We start from the raw sequence: 17863 nt of genomic DNA on the forward strand, positions 1-17863 counted from the left end.
TTTCACCCCATCCCCCTTCACTTCTTTGACCCGTAATTTAGACCCAGAGATCTGGAAGACGTTGTGGTTGTGTGGCTAAGTGCAGTGACCTTTTCAACTCTGCTTTAAGTATGTTTCATACAATTTTTATTCTTAAAATAAGATGTAGCGCCAATTCACATTTTTGCTGAAAATGCACAGAAAAATGTATAACAGACAGGACTACAGAATATTGCAAAAGTGTAAAAGTAATCCAAATCTAGCCATATTGCCATACATCTCATTGTACTGTTTATCATCATAAGGGTTGCAGGTAAATGTAAATGTGGACTTGATAGCTGATGTAACAATTCAAGAAAGTAAGGGAGTTAAACAAATGAATATTACCTACAAAATAAAAATGTTAAAAAATACATGGTTTTATTCATTGATTGCATTTTCTAACTAAAAATGAGACATGAAATGGATGAAGACATTGTATTGAATAACAATTTTCAAATTTTATTGGCTAGTTTTATTATTTTTTTACATTTCGACCAAAATGGGTCATCCTTTCTCAATACAGATGATAATCATGTATAGTCTAAATTGTGATATATGAGAAGTTCCAAAGATATAAAGTAGTGTTTGCCAACCAGGTACATGCACCAAGTGATACACAAGCATGTTTCAGAGGATACATGGAAATTTTCCAAGATCATATTTTTGAGGTGATAAGTAAATATTTTCAGCTCGACTGTCTCAGTAATGTTCCCAGGGCAGAAGAAACCAAAAGCTTTAGGGGGTCTGAGTAATATTCTTAAGTATTTTGTTTCTAGTATTTAGTGTTTAAAAGTCTGTTTAAAGAGGACTTATTCAAAGGAAATTCAGTATTTGTAGTAAATATTACAAAAATGATATAAAAACGGCAGTTGCTTTCTTTTTTAAAAGTCCTTATTTTTACATGTATATTATTTTTCAACAATCCGTATTTATTTTAAGATTTAATTTGGGCCATAATTAAAGAGACAAAATGACTTTTCTTTAATAATCAGTTGTGTACATAAAATATTATACTTTATAGTAGGTAGACTACTATAGACTATACTATACTATAGACTACTATAGACATGTGCACCTTGGATCACAGAACTGCGGAACAATGTCAATGTTTGCATGTTACATTATCCTTTTAATGCCTTAACTACTAAACGGCTGCATAAACAGATGCACTTTGCAAGTTCTTAACGCCATATATATATATATATATATATATATATATATATATATATATATATATATATATATATATATATATATATATATATCACAGAACTGCGGAACAATGTCAATGTTTGCATGTTACATTATCCTTTTAATGCCTTAACTACTAAACGGCTGCATAAACAGATGCACTTTGCAAGTTCTTAACGCCATATATATGGCGTTAAGAACTTGCAAAGTGCATCTGTTTATGCAGCCGTTTAGTAGTTAAGGCATTAAAAGGATAATGTAACATGCAAACATTGACATTGTTCCGCAGTTCTGTGATCCAAGGTGCACATGTTTTAGAGTTAATATAGCAAAATATTCATCATTAATTAAACTCCACAAGTATATTAGTCTCTCTTCTGGTTTGGATTGTTAAAAAGGTGCAATAATCTGCACATTTATAAACTTGGCTGTAACACTGTCAGAATTTCCCCTGTGAATTTATGCAAAATGTACACCTCCCCAAGGTTACACAGCAGATTCATTTAGTCCTTACTGTGTCACTCCTTATCCCCTGCCCACCCACTCCTCCTTCTCTCCCAGCTCCATTAGACCCTGCAGACTAATCGAGCAGTACCAATTGCTCCCGCGGTGAGATCATTAAGTAAATTATTTTAAGATCAAATGGTCAGCAGCCACAATGAAGTCCTATGTAATGGTAAAAGCCTCTGTAACTGCCACCAGTCCTTATCTTCCCAATTAAGGCCCAGTGGGGAGAGCAGTGCACCTCTCAGGTGGATGGCCTCCCCATCACCACCGCCTCCACCCTGGCTTTTTTAGCTTGAGGCTAAGGTAGGACCCACTAATTGGTCCTTTGAACACGACTTACCCACTGACAGGATCTGGCTTGTATGTGGTTTGAGATTGTTAAACTCTTCCCGGCCACTGATTTAATTTAAAACTGCTTAAATAGTTGACTTAGAAAGCATTCTAACATGGGTTTACTACATATTGATTAAAATTTACTTCCTGTATTTAACTTGGGGGCCAACATGGAGGATGGAATGTTCTCCATAAGTGGTTTCAGCCACTGTACCATCAATATTTGTTCAAATATAGTGTATGTATAGTTAATCCATCCATCCATTCATGGAAAAAATAAAGCACTTAATAAAATAATAATTTAGATTATAGAAGCACATTATCATGAAGAGTCCCATCTTCATTGGAATTGGGGTATGTTATCACATTAACATAATGCAAAGACATCGACATGTTAACCAAAGTACCTTGGGTTCATTTCTTCAAAGTATGACTGGGTAAATGAATCAACCAAGTCAGGTAAGTCTACTGAAAAACTAGTATACAGTATACGGTATATACTAATACCGTGCCTCGAAGTTCTGTTCCAGCTATATTTCAACCAGTAGTTAGCAGGTGTTCATTAAAGACAATATTAGCATAATAAAGGAAAGAACTTCCAATTTTCCAAAATAAAGGCAATAACTTCCAAAATCTCACTAGGGCTGTATTATCTGAGAATATAAACTGTCACTGCAATCAATCTATTGTGGCTTGGTTGTAGGTGTTCAGATTTTAACCAGCAGGGAGCAGTCAATGCTGAAACGTGTCCAATTGTCAAGAATAAGCAGCAGCAGAAGATGACTAACAGGAAGTTATTGACCTGTTGTATAAAACAGGCCACTTCACTCTTAGGTTTGCTCATACAATCGAGATGAAGCATCATCTGTAAGTGACTGTAGAGACACTATCACATGTGTAATGTGCATATAATATAACATTATGTAGGTGTGAACTAATTGTAGTATTTGTTGATCTTAAAGGGACACTGTGTAAGATTTGGCAGTTTTTAATTAAAGACAGCAGGAGATGCTGCATTTACCATTGTCCGTAGCTATAACAAACACCCCCCATGTAATATAATTTAACAATAACTTGAACTACGATTATATTTAAAACATACATTTATTTGCAAGTTTTTTAAATATACTGTATAATCATTTAATGTATTCCTTTTTAATGAGAAACGGTCTAAATCTTACACAGCCCATTTAAATGATAAGCAGTAGTGGGCTAATGCCAACCACGATTGCGAACCAGCTAGTGTACACAAATTTTGTCTGTGTCTAATATCTATTGAAGATAATGATTAATGAATAGTTATAGCCACTTACTTCAACTCATGTTCAACGAAAGAAGATTATGAAAAAATGTGTGTGTGCGTGTGTGTGTGTGGGGAGGGGGGGGGGGGGGGGGGCTGGGCAGGTTGAAGGGGGTGATTTCTTGAAGAAATAATTACCAGAAGAATAAGCTGAGCTATGGTAGTAGTGGGTACAGTGCCTTGCTTAAAGGCATTTCTACATTACCCGCAAGCACACCAGCAAGTACACTCATATCTAACTGGCTCCGCAATGCAGAGTACATACTGGATTACTTCCACTCTTAACCCGAAACCACAGGACCATATAATGGGCTGAAAACATTCAAGAACAAGGGCACAGTAATGCAATTTTGAGTGACACATAATGAAACGCTATTAGACAGTGATTGCTCACAAAGTGCTGACCTTAGATGGACAGCTTTCCTTTTAGTAGGTCGAATTACTTCTTGAAAGATGCATTTGTTGGTTTGCGTAGAAAAAACAACAATGAGCACATTCCACTCAAAACAAGCCCTGCTTCCACTGCTTGCTGCTTCCCCTCAGCTGTTGAAGTTGAAGTGTGCAGACAGAATCCAATGCAGCAAAGTGACTAGGAGGGTGATTTATCCTCCTCTGGCATGAAACATTGGTGTCATCAATCACATGGTTTTAATTAGTGATGGCCCCCCTCAGTGGCTGACAATTGTGCATGTAATTCAATTTGGGACTCGCTTCCGCCTCAAGAACTCCGCTCAAAGATTTGTCAAACCACAGTAAGTTCATGCACAGGGTGGATCCTGATAAAGATGACCACACACCACTTCGCCAAGAATATGTTGCATGCTAAACAATGATCAAGGGACTCTCCAGAAGCCTTTGCATATAATTTCCACAATAATGTTTTGCCATACTTTTAGTTTTCTAATGAGGTGTTTGTATTGTATTCTATAATAACACATGGGGTTAACACAATATGTCAAAGCCATCTTGAGTATGAACAGTTTCATATGATTGTACAAATGTTGCTTGTTTCCAAATCTGAGGCTATAAAGTGACATCCCATTTAGGGCTGAGAAATACAGTTGATCAAGTAAGGCAAGTCAACTCTAAAAATAGGTTTACTGAAAATGTCCCTGCAAACAATCTATAGTGCCTCGGCTTTAGGTATTGAAATTAGAACGTCATCTATGACACGTGCCCATTCCGCTCACCACGAAGAAGATGCAACATAGCAGAAAACTAACAGGAAGTTATTGACTTTGTTGTAACTAACAGGAAGCTCCAATCTTAGGTTTAATGGAATACTGTTGAAGCATTGTCTGTCAATGACTTTTGAGATACAGTACAGCGTACAGTGTTACACTTGTAATGTACATATTTTGAAGGTGTAAACTACATGGTACTTGGTGTTTGTTGACCTTAAATGGTAATTACTAGTGGGCAAAGGATTATTCCAATTGTTTGTCATTTAGCAGAGGCAAATTTTGTTGGTGTCTAATAATTCATACACTGTATGTTAAAACAATAAACAATGAGTACTGTATTTATATCCACTCACGTTAGGTCATGTTCTACCTTAGTAAATTATTATTAAAATGAAAGAAAAAAAAAAGCTAATGTGTGTAAATGTATGTTAAAAAAATTAATTTAAAACTCTAATAAAATATTCTTTGAATTTTTGGTGGGTGTGTAGGGGGTTGATTACTTGACTATTGGATAGAATAATCAATGCCCTAATCATTTTTTTAAATATTTGATCCACATGAATGGGCAAGAGGTAACATTACTTTTTAGCTCACAGCACTCCAAGCCCTCTGATTCAACATTGCAAAATATAGGTTTCTCCTGATTTCCCCTTCAACGATAAACCCGAATAATGCCAATAGTAAAGCACTGCGACTTGAGACTTAAATAACAGCAACAATAGCTTCAAGACTTAAGATCACCATTGAAATGCAAAAATTCCAAAAGTGGTTGTTGAGGCCTCCAAAAACACTTGAAAGTCTCTTATCTGAGATGTTAATGACTAATGTTTATTTCACAGCAACCATTCACTTATTGTCGAATGAAAGGACTTTCCTTTGCATATTAAATTAAATTTGTCATGTTGAAGCTGACCCCTGACATCATCTCTGTCACTTACGTTTGCTACCAATGCATTTCAGAGAAAAACTGATTAAATATTTGGTTGGGTAGTTAAATGATACTTATTTTCTGTCGGGATAAATAACATGTATTCTATGTTATCCATCCCAGCAGTACATAAGAATATTTACAGAAGCAGGTTCTCACACTCCAATATAAAACCCAGTCAACTACGCAAGCTTGCCGACATACTTTGCAGTGCAATCAAAGGCAAATATCAGGTCTTGTCATTGTTTTGAATCCAAATGCCACATTTAAAGAGTGCTTTGTTCTCAGGACACATCAGCTACCTTTCAGCGTCTGCCCCAATCACCTCCTGTGATGTCTGCATCCTATTGAACTTTTAGAGGTGCTGATTATAGTCTGCCTTGTGACTCTGCAGATCAACTCCATCTCACTCTCCTCACAATCAAGCTGCTATTTGGCCCCTGACAACATGCCCACGCCATTAGCTGATGCGACGAGGTAAGAAATTCTAGACCTGTGTCAACATTTTGGAAGGGAAAATGTTGCTTTCGCCTTGCGCTGATTGACTAATCAGGCGCATCGTACCAACATTGCTTTGGCCTGAGCTTGGTGTGTGCTGGTGTCCTGATTACGCGGGACAACATACACTTGTGCTCAGAATAATCCCAGTGTGTTTAAAACTTCACATTAAATTCCAAATCGGAACCCTGGGGCAAGTGGACCACATTTTACAATGTTTTGTTGTGAGACAGAATGGGAAGTTTTCCTAATACTTTTGGAGTTTCATTCAGTTTGTTTTAAAGACACTGTGAATATTCAGAACACAAAAGTGCATATTAAATACTGGGGGCTGACTCTAATTATTGTTTAAATAATTGATTAGATTTTTGTCAATGAATGAATTGGATTAAAAACTGTTCTAATTTCATTTGTTTATTCAAAAACAGGACTTTATTTCAATTACAATGCTAATAAAATGTTAAACAAGTATGCGACAAGGAAAAGGGGAAATATTTTGGTATTTACTTCTGAAGTAAAAGCAAGTGTTTCATTTTGATTCAACACAAATCACTCTGCTTAAGCAGGGAAAGAAAGAAATCAGACATATATTATTGAGAAGTTAAAATTCCAAGTCCCATGTGTTTGGATAATTTTAGATTAAATCTCCCCCAAAGCTAATGTGTTTGATAACTGAATAGTTATTGATTAATCAAATAACTGTTGCAACTCTACTATAGGGATCACCAACCTTTGATACGCAGGTTTGATACCCTCTTCTGAAATGACAAATTTGCTTTAAGTTACACTAAACTGTCAAAAGTATAAAAAAATAATCAGTTAATCAGTACTCCACTGCACGACCCACGATAGTCGTATTAGTAACTCGAGATACAAAAAAACAAGTCAAAGTCAAAACTCCACCCAGGACAACTAGATGATGAGATTCAAAATCCAAACAGACATGCTAAACGTTCAAGCACATCCTTGCTTGATGACAAACAGTTAACAGCAAAAGCCTAAAAAAATTTTGAGTGTTGCAGGCTGTCAAAAATCATTTTTTATGCTACACTGTACAGCTCAAGTATTGGCTTGTGTGCTGAGTGGGATTGACGAGAAAAAAAAAAAAGTTGACGCCAGACTTGCGCTGTGCTGTCTGGCTGCGCAAAATGTAAATGCTCCGGGCCATTTTCACAACCCAAGAATATTTTATTTCTTTACTAGCTGCCAGCGGCATAAATTCGAGCTAGTCAGTCATTGTGTCCAGCAGGTTAGTGTGAGGGTTTAGTTTGACACTGAAACATAAGCACAATGATAAGTTTGCTGACAGTTTAGGGGCAATGTCCAGAGGCTATGGGAGCAAGCAACTTCCTATATCCTGTGCTTGATGGCGAGGAGCCTCACCTGGGCTGTAATCTGGTAGGAGTGATCACAAAGAAGCAGAGCCAAGTGAATTCCGCCTGTCCGACTTCAAACACGGCAGGACAGTAAATCAGACTGGTATACAACATGAGGCAGCTCACTCATCCCTCGTGCTTGCTCCCTCCGCCGCCTTGGGCCAAAAGGAAACAACTATGTCAGTAATGTTACCTGACTACACCGCAGAGACACATTGCCGCAAAACTGCTTAAAACGCCTAGCGAGGAACATGCACGTGGGGCTTTCTTTCACAAATCTTTAATCAATTTGAAGCTGCAAAGCAAACTTGAAAATCCTCAAATGGCCTCCTATTGGTAATATCAGTATTATGAAGTAAATCAAGCAAACTAGTAGGACTATGGGGAAAAAAAAAAAAGTTAAGTCGACCACAAAAATTGGTTGACACAAAAATGTCTGCCGCAAAGTTGTAGTGAATAATGTTAAAATCATGTTTGCAGCCCCCATGACCAGTTTAGCTGCTTCAGAGTGGAATGGTGATAACATTTGATAATCAATGGAAGAATTGAAAGGACAATCAATTCTAAAAAAGATTGTATAAAAACGTCCTTGCAAACATTACACATTTTGTAATTGCAATATTTGTTACATAGGCTATTTCATACATAATAAGCTTAAACACAAATGTTTGAATGCCTCTCATGATGTAATACCTAAAACCTTGTTTACTGCTGACATGACATAATGTTAAACAAACAGACTGCAAGTACTAAAACATGTTCAAAAGCATATACAGTATAAAAGCAAAATATATTAATTCAAAACACATGCTCCTCAGGATTTACGACAATTATCTCTATTTAATAGAAAAATGAACATTTGATGTGCAATTAACCTTGATTTTTTTTTGTTTTTCTGTGCAGAAAGATGGAAGTAGGCTTCAGCATCTGTACGTGGATTCTTTGTTAATATTTCTGGAAGACTTACCGTCTATATGCCTGAGTCTGATGTGAGTTAGAATTCCCATGGGGTGAAAAAAAAGTGTGTGTGATGAAAAACGGAAGACCAAGGGCAGTGTGATATTTCAAGGGTTCCACTTTACATGGCTGCATAGCAAATGAAGGCCTTCAATCAAGTGGGATTGAGCGAGCACAACACTCAGCACCGCAAGTAATAACAAAAGAAATAAATCCATCAGTTGTGAAGAAGAAAATAAAATGAAGTGATCGAAAAAAATGAGGTCATCACACAAATGTTTCAACACACAGTCTAACAAAAATACTATTGCATCATGTTGTGCTGCAAAACCTTCATGACCAAAAACAGTTTCAGACTACAGATCACAAAACTGTGCACAAGTAAATGATAGAATATAACAACCAAAGGGACACTCCAGCCACATAAAAACTTTGCAAAAATTGTTTTGCTCTTATATTGTATGATAAATACAACAGCAAATAGAATACAAGGGCTAAGACTTTATTATAGGACTACACTTTCCGATTCAAATGAATCTAATGACTAATTGATTGGCAAACAAATGCTGATGTTTGAGAGGTGGAAGGTTGACGAGGGATTGGCAAGAGTTGACCAAATTGGGGTGTCTACTTTAAAGATAGGAAAACTTAAAATATCTGCCTTGAAGCGGCATCTAAACCAAGTTTGCGCTGCTGTTTTCTTCAGAACCGCACAGAAACTGTAATGGATATTGCAAGTTTGGCAACATTTTCAGTTAAAAAAGTGCAAATATTAGGAAATAATAATATTAATATTTTTTAAAGTGGACTACAACAGTAGGGCCTACTTACTAGCTGCTTTTAAACAGAAAAAAAACCCAGATGCAAAAATGAGCTGTAATTTTAGTTTTTGTGCACCATCTAGTAGTCTAATGGCTGATCATTTGTATCTGTGTGCTTAAAAACACATATTGATATAGTAGTTAGAGGGGTTTTGTTAATATAGAGCTCCTGAAAAAGAAATGAAAGATAGTTGGGAACTTCCCAAAAGCACTTGGACTGTTTTATCCAAGCTAGTGAGGATAAGCGGCTGTAGAAAAAGGATGGATATGAAATGTCACTGTAAACAAGCTGCAGTGGCTTCGTTTTAGGTGTTCAAATTAGACTCAAGCACGAAACATACTCAGTCTGCTTGTCATCAAGAAGTAGAAGAAGACTAACAGGAAGTTATTGTCCTCATACTAAACCGGGAACTCTACTCTTTACTCATGGGATATTGTTTGATAGTGACTTTAAAGACATTTTTAGTATTATGACTTTAAAGACATTATTACATGTGTAATATAAACATTTTTTTTAATGGCCATAAGAACGGAGAGACAAATGAACAGAGGAGTTAATTTACCATTAACCATTAATGTCAAACCACTGAATATTTGGAGCACAAATATACCGGTGACGTGAGTTCTCATTCCCCCTTCATTTGTGTGCATGCTTTGAGCTTAGAAGGTGATTTAAAAAACAATATGCATTAAAAAAAGAACCAGAGTGTCATATCCCAGTGGCCCTTGTGGAATATATCCATAAAATTAAGTATACTATATTAGGGTTAATCCATCTTGAAAGTGCCATTCATCAACAGTTTGCTGAGTGTAAATATGAGCCAGATGCACCAGTGCTTTAACAATCAATACATTATCTTATGCGCATAGTCCAACATTGGTGTTTTTTTGGCGAGTGTGCAAAACAAATGAAAAGGGCAAGCAGTCGGTAAAAGAGCAATTGATAAAAGTGAAAAAGTGAGGTTGCGCTGGTGATGGGGAGGGCCAGTGAAAAATCTCTGCTGATCCTCTCATCCCTGCACTCATCTATCTCTCACTACTGTCCACTGATAGATTTCCCCTCACTGATTTATTGCAGAAAAAAGGTGTCACGGTGGAATGGGCTTTTGATAAAATTGTTCAAGAGCTTCCAGGCAATAAATCCTGATCTTTACATCCATGTTTGCTAGCTACTTTCACATTCTGCGGCCATCAATAAGAGCGCTCCAAACATTACAACTAATCGATAACTTTACAATATGCGGGGCAGTTTGGAAAAACACTAACATTTATATTTAACAAAGAGCACTTTTCTCTATAATAGTTTGCAAACCACACATATGACTGCTACGCATGCAAGACTGGAATTAGCAGAATTATATATATATGCAGTGTATATATATATATATATATATATATATATATATATATATATATATATATATATATATATATATATATATATATATATATATATATATATATATATGTGTGTGTGTGTGTGTGTGTGTGTGTGTATACTGTATATCTTTAAAAAAAAAAAAAAAAATATATATATATATATATATATATATATATATATATATATATGTGTGTGTGTGTGTGTGTGTGTGTGTGTGTGTGTGTATATTGTATATCTTTAAAAAAAAAAAAAAAAAAAATATATATATATATATATATATATATATATATATATATATATATATATGTGTGTGTGTGTGTGTGTGTGTGTGTGTACATTGTATATCTTTTAAAATTAGGACTACATTTATGTGTACAGGTTTATTTTTGTACTTTTACTTTTGCAAAATTATTGAACTTTATTATGTTTGGGGGCGGGCTTAATACAACTTTATTTTGTCACCTCTATCTTCTAATTATTATGACTGTTCTCATTCCATAAAACTACATCAAAGAAGTAATACAACTGTATTCCTTCAATATTAGGACATTTTTGGGCATTTAATTCTTCTAACATTGCAGCATATTTTGTTGTTATATGAGGTCTTTCTTGCAAATGTAAATGTAAATGCAAATGTAAACGTAAACACTACTACTAGTACTACTACTACTACTACTACTACTACTACTACTACTACTACTACTACTGTTACTAGTACTACTACGACTACTACTACTCTTTGTACCAAAATGTTTATTCAAACTACTTGAATGGCTTGGATCTTCTTGCTAGTATCGTGGCTGGTGACAAATGCCTGCAACTTGGAGGATGTCTCTTGCACATCCATAGGCCACAGTGCACAGGGCCCGCAGTTTCCCCCGAAGCCAAAATCCAACGATACCAGAGTTGTTAGATTTCTACGAAGCCGTCAGTCATGATGAAGTGTCTCTGACAGGAACCTTTCTGTCAGCCCAGTGGCGCCAGGAAGGATGAGTGATTCAGCAAACCTGCCTGGTGTTGTCTCACCGCTCCAGGTTTTACGACATCGCTAAAAGGAAAACAATGAGCCCGTTGCTCAGTACAGGTGTTCCTCTGAAAGGATGACTTGTAAAAACAGGTAGCTATGCAGCAGCAAGACAAAAAGTGACTCATGTAAAAGCTTTTTGCACTCACAATAACTCATAATGAAAACCTGGTCGGCCGCCCGGAACGGTTGAAATCACCGCAGTAATGTTTGATTGGAACATAATATGCTTCCCCAGATGAAAGTCAAGCACTTCCTGTGTGACACCATGGTAGTAACTGCAATTGTTTAGTGACCTATATGGAGATAAACATCAGCGCTTGACTGAGACAAACACAAGCCACTTAGGAGAACATTTTATATGGCCTTTGCTAAAAGCTAAACAAAAAGCAAGAAAAAGTGGAACGCGAACTCATAGATTCATTGCAATAAAAGCACAAAAAGTCAAGAGATAAACAAGAGGCTTTAGCTTTCAGATTAACCACAGAAACCTGTAATGACAATGACACAAGACAGGATCAGGAAATACATTTTTTTAAAGTCACTACGCTGATAAGCCATTGTACAAAAAGGAGTGCATATGCAAAAGTAGAGTAAAAAAAAAATCTAACCATTATTTCTTTTAGGGAGGTCTTAAATGTTATTTTATCACGAGCAATTTCTTAAATTACCGGTAATTTCAAATTGACTTAAATTAACTATTAATAATGAACATTCAAACGTGAGGCAAATATCAATTCAATTTTATTGCTTCTGTCATGGCTGCTCTCCTTAAGATCTTGTCTCACTTGACTTCTGACCTGCATCGGCGAAGGCTTTCTTCGAAGATGATGCAATGATGCTTTTTTTTTTCTTTTCCTAGTGATGCTTTGTCTGCCATGTGGACTCTCATATTGCTAGATGTGCTTCAAATAATTGATTACCTATTGAACGCAAGATGACCAAATATGTGGGGATGGTAACAGCGTGCCGGGTGCCAGGGATTTGCTGGGCAGTCACAAACCCGACCCCTAGGAGTAGAAGGTCAGCTGTGCAGAACAGACATCAAGACCATCATAGTGGACGCAGAAAAAAAAGATCCAGAGATGGGAAGACTGCAATAGTGGGCCCCTTGGACACAAACCAGGGACTGATCACCCCCGACTGCGTCGCCCAAGCGAGGGTGTTTGTTAATCAAAGATCTGAAATACCCTATGATCTCGGGTTTATCACTGATGATGTGTCCAAGTAGAACCTAGACGTATATTTAAGAACAATAAAAATTAATTAAAAAATTAAAAAAATAAAATACTAATTAAAAAATATACCTCCAGGGTTGCACACAGAATGAACTTAAAACAAACAACGAAAAGCTTAGGAATCTTTACAAGCAGTAAAAATACACAATTTTCTGGCCAACCCATTAAAACTAAGTCAATGAGGGTCTAGGTGTAACCTTTAAGTCAGACTTTCAAACTTTCATAACTTGATCTCTGTCTTATTTTCAAAAGGTTGCCATCATCATTATAGTGTCAAAAGATTACACAAACTTACAACATATATTAACCATATATTTAGTGCTGTCAAAAGACTTGAAAAAAATTACTAATGAATTCAAATGTGTAATGAAGTCATCTAGTTCATTCCTTATCAATCACCTGAACGTCACCTAAGTCACCTAAATTTCAGACAAAAACCCTTAACAAAAGTTTTCTTTTTCATTTTAGTTATATTGCATCACTATTATACTATGAAGCGATTAATGTACAAGAATAAAAAAGTGACTCCAGTCATTTATTTTCTTTAACATATGCAGTTGTAACCATTTACCTTTTGAGGTATTTGAGACAATTCACAATTGCTTTCCGAAGCATTTAGTTTCAGCCATTAGGAGGAAAGGTGCTGTTTTCTTTTGTCAATTGCCAAATAATTAGAAATTAACATCAAAATGAAACCTTGCTCATCCTGTCTGTCACAGACTTGCTCAAATGTGGGGTGTTCTCCAATTCAGTTTGGCAAAGAGCTTTGCTGTGGCTCTCTACATAACATTCTTTTGTATATTTATTTTTTTGCTATTGTTAGCTGTTGTTATTGTTAGCTGCAGCTGATACTGCTGCTGGGTGCTTTCCACTTATTTGGTAGGCTAAACTGGAGTTACTTTTATAGTAAGCAAGCTCCTTAATACAAATAATGTATATCACTATATTTTTATCACAGGAGCTTTTTAGGCATTTAGTTAAATTTTAATTTACTATTCATCGGACGGACAACGAGTCAGTCAGGTTATGACAAACACACAGATAATCTAACCCCGAGCCTATCGAGAACTCAAGCAACAAACCTAATCAGCATACACAAAAGCATAAAGTTAAAGACTGAAAATGAGATTAACACGATTATATATAAAAAAAAACGCTATATTCTAAATATTTTTAAATAATGAATGCCGAAGTTAAGTTGGAAAATTTGATATTCAAAACACACTTACAAAACACAATCTAAGAGGCAAAAACCCACACGAGTATCGATTTGCCTCTGTCGTGCAAAAGGTCCACAAGAAGATGAAACCTTTTTTTTCTCCCCCGGATCTCTAATTCGATCAGCTACACAACAAGCATGTAAAATGTAACACGTCATGCCAAACATGTGACAAAAAGATGTTTGTTCTTATCTTTGTAATCACAGCAGGGGAGAGCAGAGGGCGCGTGTCCCCCCCGTGTCTCATTCCCGGCTTAATCTTACATTTCATAGCCCATCTCGCCATATCAAATGGCACAAATGGCTTAATTTGCATGACAAGATTTGCAACATGGCGAATCAGGTGTCAACCTCGATTAAACATTACACTGGTGGCGCGCGATCATAATCAGCCGCCTAATGAGTGTGGCCACTGGTGTGAGAGGCTTGGATGGATCAGCCAGAGGGGCTTCTCCATGCTGCCAGCGGGGGGTGAGCATCTGAAGGATTAAATGGGAGCTGCCGTCTCCTATGGGCCCCGACACGGGGGCTCCTCTGGATGGCAGGCATGGAGCTCTGTGATGCTGACCAGAAAAGGCCACAAAGGCCACACACGCACACGGACACACATCAAGAGGACATGAGGGAAAAGGAGCTCTCATGGTTGAAACATACAGACAGAAGGTGAAGAGATCAACTCAGCTTTTAACAGAAAGATATTCAGTCCATCATGTCATCAAGTTAGTTATTTAGTTATAGCAGTGGTCCCCAACCATCGGTTTGTGGACCGGTACCGGTCCGTGGATCAACTGGTACCGGGCCGCATGGGCTGCACCCGAAATAATGTTTTGGAAATGATTAAGTTTAAAGGTTCATACGTTTGTGCTTCAGCTTTGTCTTTTTAGGCTGTTGATATTACATACGTAGTGAGAAGGATGATGTGTTTTTTAGAGCAGCAAGCATCGGCACCCCCCCGGTCTGCAATATGTCCAATCCAATCCAATCCAATCCAACTTTATTTGCTAAGCACTTTAAAACAACCACAGCTGACCAAAGTGCTGTATAGAGAAATGAAAACATCGTATAAATCTAAAGCGTTGACTGGTCCGTGGTGATAAGGTTGGGGACCGCTCAGTTAGAGGATCCATGCATGTGTGTAATATTTATATAATAAACTTTTTTCTTCTCAAACGGTCCTCTTTAAATAGTCATTATGATGAATATATGAGGAGTCCATTAATAGGACACTACATTTTTTAGCCATTTTTAGCATTAAAAAATATCATATTTAGTCTATAATTAATCTGAAAGCTAATTTTTTTTTCATGTACCTTTGAAAACATGTTTTACCACTTGATGAATGACATTGCATGTACTCAGGGCTCAGGTAACAACCAATCATGGCTAAGCTTGCGAATGACATGTGACCAAACCCAGGAAACAATGGAACTGTGATTAGTCATTTCCTGAACTCTGAGCACATGCGATGTTATTTTCAGTTGACAGCAAGTGGCAAAATAAGGTTTTAATGGTTTGTGAAAAAATAACTTGGTTATCAATTAAATTTCAGACAAAAGAAATTACAGTATTTCAATGCTGAAAGTAGCTAACCCTAACCCTGCCAAGCAATATTGTCATTTTAACATTTTAAGTCTTGACGATAGTGCATATCTTTTTATTATTATTATTAACTGTTATTAATGAATAATAACTTTGTAATAATGTTATTATTATTAAATATAATTCTATTTAATTTTAAATTACAAGTGGGTACTTGTGGGTTTAAAATAAATACAAATACAAACATGTGTACATGGTTTTCATGATGAAAGGATATTTCCATTAAACTTTGTGAATGACTAAAAAAAAATCCCATTTTAGTTTAAGTCTGTATGAAGGTGCAGATCTCCAAGTTTATTTTTCTTGTAAATTAGCGCTTGGACATGAATTGCAAAAGGCTGGCATGTGTAAGATGTGTCTATGAAGATGATTGTTCCACCTTGGCGGAAGTCTGTATTCCACCGAGTGCCATTCGACTAATCTCTGGAATAGAATCACATCACATGATGAGTTTGCCTGGGCAGATCTCCTTCCCCGCCTCCCCCATCCACACTTGGGTACAGTGGGCCCCTCCCACTGATGAGCGCTCATTGTTATCTAGCGAATATACACTGTTGCAAATACTGCTGCTGGCCATGTTGATGTGCATCTCTTTGGGACCCCAGAGGCTTCCCCGTTGCCACCATCCTAACCACCTTCAGCATCGATGCACCCCCTCCCATAAACCAACACCTCCCACTCCCACCCTCTGGCCCGCTCCCCATTTGGGGTGACCTGGGCGCTGTTCTAAGAGTTCCTCACACCCCAGAAGCTGTCAGTAGCCTCCTTCCTTCCCATGAGCGGAACACACAATAGAGAAAGGGCTCCGGCTGAGAGGTTCAGTAGCCATTAACCCCTACCAGCTGTTCCTGCCGAGGGTATTCTGTGCCACAATACGTGCCCCCGAGGGGGCCCTCACGTCCACTAATCTAGCCATTGTTGGCCAGGAATGCTGACAGAAGAAAAGAAATTTTTCTTGTGTCCATGCAAGCGTGTGTATCCATGTGTGAGAGCTGAGAAACGCAGGGCTAATTTCTATAGTTGGCAGTGAAGGAGGGAGACCATGAAGAATACCCTATTTAGCTGCTTGACAAAATTCACTGGCTTAAAAATGGAAAAATAATGGCAATTGTTTTCAAGAGGACTCCTTTACACTGTCCAATATCCACTAAATTCCACTGTGCAAAACAACGTAACATGAATGAAAAGGGATTTTTTTTTTTTTGATTCATTTTCAAGGCATGGCTGGAAATCATTTCATTCTGAATGCATTAGATTCAAGGAAAATTACTCTTTTTTTGCTGTCCTGGGTTCTTGGAATATATTAACAATTAGTCCATTTCAATTACCATGGAAATTAAAACGGCATTTTCCGGTCAATTTAACCATGATGCAGCCATTGAGAGCTTCTGGTGCACGAGGCATATAACTCCAATCTCCACAAGTCAAACTGAGATTTTGCAAAATTTAACTTTTGCCTTTTACAATACATTCAAGACACAATGCAAAATCAGATCTTGAATTAACTAGTTTGTTCTGCACATTCTATTGCTAAATTACTCATCATGTGGGCTGTTGTCAAGTCAAATAAAATAATATAAAAATATGAATGAAAAAAGTGTTGCCAGCAACAAGAAGTGGTACTCAATAGCTGTCAGCAGGTCAGGTGGGTGTTGGGGACTCGTAGTAGGAGGGGATACAACATTTGTAAGAACCAAGAAAACAGGACAATGGCGGGAGGGCACAGCTCATGTAAACTGTTAGGTACGTTTTAAAAATGAAAAGGTATTTTTCTGGGTATATTCTCCCCGTGTGTTGTGACAGGAGGGGGATCTGCCTCAGTCAATTATAAGTCCCAACAGACTTTTTGTGCTAATGAGGCCGTCCCGCCATCGGCAGACTTCCCCTGTCGTCCAGAAAAGATCACTTTCATTGCTTGCAGAACTAATTCAGCGCACAAAAGTGGGAGCTTCACCATTGCAGCCTCTTTTACTGCTCCTTTTGTGGAGGCTTTAGAAGTGCGCTGAAGAGAGGGCCTAGCGCTCAGGCCTCTTCATCTCCAGTCCATTGCTTGTCATTAACATACATATCCATATGAAAAGTGCGCTAAGGCCGGACCAGCTGTCCAGTAAAGAGCCAGTGATTCCCCTCGCCCAAACGCTGACAGAAGCCTTTAGCCTTCCTTGGGCAATAATAAACCAGAACCATTTAAACAGCCTTTCAGGGAGGGAGAAAGAGATTGGGCCATAATACAACATTCACAGGCACCGGTGGCCCTCATTGGCTTGCAACTGTCGCTTGTGGTCT

The 17863-nt window shown here is 37.4% G+C and overlaps 1 long non-coding RNA gene across 1 annotated transcript; it reads left to right on the forward strand.

Moving 5' to 3' along the window:
- Positions 1 to 2859: 2859 nt before the first annotated feature.
- On the forward strand, positions 2860 to 8381 carry LOC148426764 (uncharacterized). The gene is made up of 3 exons (XR_015865006.1): positions 2860 to 2919; positions 5859 to 5941; positions 8242 to 8381. It is a non-coding gene; the product is annotated as an uncharacterized LOC148426764 (long non-coding RNA).
- Positions 8382 to 17863: the final 9482 nt, after the last annotated feature.

The sequence above is a fragment of the Hippichthys cyanospilos genome, chromosome 3 (genome assembly GCF_059441005.1).
Source record: "Hippichthys cyanospilos isolate Australia breed blue-spotted pipefish chromosome 3, RoL_Hcya_1.0, whole genome shotgun sequence".
Classification (NCBI taxonomy): Eukaryota; Metazoa; Chordata; class Actinopteri; order Syngnathiformes; family Syngnathidae; genus Hippichthys; species Hippichthys cyanospilos.